We start from the raw sequence: 3,741 nt of genomic DNA, 5'->3' as shown, positions 1-3,741 counted from the left end.
TAGTCATCTGCACATGTAATAATAGATGTACATTTTCATATAGATATTTATCTGGCAATTTGCATTAAGAGGAGGGTATGGAAGGAATTTATTGTTGGTGTTTTTTTGTATTCATCTCTTTGCTTGCTTATTTTATGATTTCTCTATGATAAATATCAAATTTTCTCAGTTTAAAAAAGGATTTCGGGAATTCCCTGGCAATCCAGTGGTTAGGACTACACAACTTTCACTGCCAAGGGTCTGGGTTCAATCCCTGACTGGGGAACTAAGATCCCAGAAGCTGCACGTCACCCAACCCCGGCCAAAAAAAAAAAAGATTTGTTTTTCTTTATTTAAGATATTTCCTTGGAGAAATATCTTAAATACTCCAGTATTCTTGTCTGGGAAATCCCATGGACAGAGGAGCCTGGTGGGCTATAGTCCATGGAGTTGCAAAGAGTCGGACATGACCTAGCAACTAAACAACAACATTTAGGATACTTAAACACATGCACTGAGTTCCCACCTGCTCAGTACAGGGTGACCCAAAGTCCAAGTAGAACCTGGGGTCTGGAACAGCAACAGGCTATCTCATTACCACAAAAGGTTTTACATTTTAATTTTTCTGAGAGAGTTCAGTTCAGTTCAGTTCAGTCGCTCAGTTGTGTCCGACTCTTTGCGACCCCATGAATTGCAGCACGCCAGGCCTCCCTGTCCATCACCAACTCCCAGAGTACACCCAAACTCATCGAGTCCGTGATGCCATCCAGCCATCTCATCCTCTGTCATCCCCTTCTCCTCCTGCCCCCAATCCCTCCCAGCATCAGAGTCTGAGAGAGTAGAGGCTTCCAATGGCATCATTACTATATTGGCTCCCAGGAATCCAACAAGCATTCCTATTAGAGCTGACTTCATTTTATCTCTGGTGATGTCATTTGTTTTTCAGAGAATCCTTAGATAAACTAGAACAATTATTCTTCCACATTTCACCCAGAGCCATGAGCCTCAAAACTGCCTCAGCTGCTGTGGTAGCACCAGTGAATGGGAGTCTCTTCCCCTAGAGATCCATTTAGTGCTGTAAGAGGAAGGCTCAGGAGCCCCTCTCAGCCTTGATGGGTAGAAGGCCATACATACTGCCTTGAGAGATTAGCTGTGTCTGTGTCTGGACAGGCCCCAGTCCAGCTCCTCAGACCCTCCACAATCACTGGCCTTGTGGACTTCAAAGTTTCTCACCATTCAGGCTGGAGAAGGCAATGGCAACCCACTCCAGTACTCTTGCCTGGAAAATCCCATGGACGGAGGAGCCTGGTAGGCTGCCGTCTATGGGGTCGCAGAGAGTCAGACACAACTGAAGGGACTTAGCAGCAGCAGCATCACCATTCAGGCAACAATAGAGGCAAAACCATTTGGCTTTTTTTTCCCTTAGTTTTTTCTCTTTGTTAAATGGAAATACATAAGGATAGAATTGTGCCCACTCCATCCCAAACCTTGACCACTTTTTGCAAATGGGTAGAAAGGAATCACCGTTTATTGCCTGTAGTTCACATATAACTGGGGAGCACTCAGGACACTCCACACAGAGTTAAGGGGCCTACATCAGCTCTGGGATGACTCTAGAGTGGTCCTGTGAGTGGCTAAGACAAGGGTGAGCCACAGCCATGGTCTGAAGGGCCCTGGGAGAAGTGCATAGACTGCTGTCTTCTGCTTTGAGGCAGGAGAGACAAGGGGTGTATACCTCACTGCCCCTCCGCATGGACTGTTCCAGGTGTTAATTTCTCACGTGAGATAATCAGGTCCCCATAAGGCCATCCCTGCCCAGTGGAGCTACAGGCCTAACAAGAGGTCTAGCTCCACAGATGAAGCAGGGCCTGTCCCATACCAGGTGCGAGGAGCCCATCTGTCAGTGGGAGCAGCTCTGTGAAGGACACCTCCCAAAAAACAAACACATAAACAAAAACAAACATGCCCACTGTCAGTTCTGCAGCTCAGAGCAGCCTGGGGTGAGTCACTGCTGAGATTTCAGGGTCACTTCCTCCAGAGGCTGCTGTGCCTGATGCCACGCTACTGAGCCTGTCCTGGTTTCTGATACCATGTTCCATTCCAGCATAAACCAATTTGTTGCAGCAGTTCCTTTCAGTTCAGTTCAGTTGCTCAGTCGTGTCCGACTCTTTGAAACCCCATGAATCACAGCACGCCAGGCCTCCCAGTCCATCACCAACTCCTGGAGTTCACTCAGACTCACGGCCATAGACTCAGTGATGCCATCCAGCCATCTCCTCCTCTGTCGTCCCCTTTCCTTTAGAGGCATAATTCCTCTCCACCACCAGGGGGCAGCAGCGAGGTACACCTACTCCTAGTGAACCAAAGGTCAGTTCAGTTCAGTCGCTCAGTCGTGTCCGACTCTTTGGGACCCCATGAATCGCAGCACGACAGGCCTCCCTGTCCATCACCAACTCCCAGAGTTCACTCAGACTCACGTCCATCGAGTCACTGATGACATCCAGCCATCTCATCCTCTGTCGTCCCCTTCTCCTCCTGCCCCCAATCCCTCCCAGCATCAGAGTCTTTTCCAATGAGTCAACTCTTCGCATGAGTTGGCCAAAGTATTGGAGTTTCAGAACCAAAGGTACCTGACGGGAAAAGTTTGTGGGGCTTTTGCAGTGGGGCTTTAGCCCCGAGTATTCCCGAGGATGGGGCCACTTTTCATGCTACAAACCATGGATCTGGGGGCTTATGAGCTTTGCAAAGGCCAACAAGATGTTTGAGTAAAAAATAAATAGATGCCATTCTATATACAGGGGCTTCCCAAGTGGCTCAATAGGTAAAGAATCATCTGCCAATTCAGGAGAAACAAGAGACACGGGTTTGATCTCTAATTCAGGAAGATCCCCTGGAGAAGGAAACGGCAACACACTGCAGTATTCTTGCCTGGAAAATTCCATGGACATTCCTGGTGGGCTATAGTCCATGGGGTCATAAAGAGTCTGACATGACTGAGCACAGCACAGCATTCAAAATTTAAAAAATATGCTTACATATATATGTATATATATATGTGTGTGTGTGTATATATATATATATATATAATGGAACATTACTCACCATTAATGAGAATGAAATAATGCCATTTGCCACAACATCCATGGACCTAGAGACTGTCATGCTGAGTGAAGTAAGTCAGACAGAGAAGGAGAAATATTGTATGACATCCCTTAGCAAATGCCCTGGTTCAAAGGGGTTAGGGCACACACACAGGTTCCCAGGTTATGACTCTGAGAGGAGAGCCTGCTTGTGTGGCAGACTCACAGCTGCCAAGCCCAGAGCCTAGGACTGACCTTCATGATTTTGGTTCATTGATTTACAACAAGAAACATGAATGTTGAGTTCATGAGCTCTGTTGAAAGAACACTAGTCACTCACGTCCCTGGACAGTGCTTTCGCCCACAGGGACCCATATCATGAATGGTCACAGAAGCAGAGAAGGAGAGTTCATTTCCTGATGTGGAGGTTAATGGCATCCAATCAGCCATTCACCTGATGGATTTCACAGATACATAGACCTTGCCAATGGAAGGTGGTCTTCTTGCCTAGACACAGACTGCTTATACGGATTCTGCCTCATTGACTCTATAACTCCTCTTTTCTGTATTTGGCTGAATAAACCCCCACCATCTTCTGAAAGGTGAGTGCCTTAAATTAAAGTTGAGTCAGATTCTGTTGACTTGGATTCAATTCTTTCTTTTTAAGGTTCACCATGAATAT

This window comes from Bison bison, unplaced genomic scaffold, assembly GCF_000754665.1.
Source record: "Bison bison bison isolate TAMUID 2011002044 unplaced genomic scaffold, Bison_UMD1.0 scf7180017864381, whole genome shotgun sequence".
NCBI classification, from domain to species: Eukaryota; Metazoa; Chordata; class Mammalia; order Artiodactyla; family Bovidae; genus Bison; species Bison bison.
Note: the sequence above shows the minus strand (reverse complement) of the source record.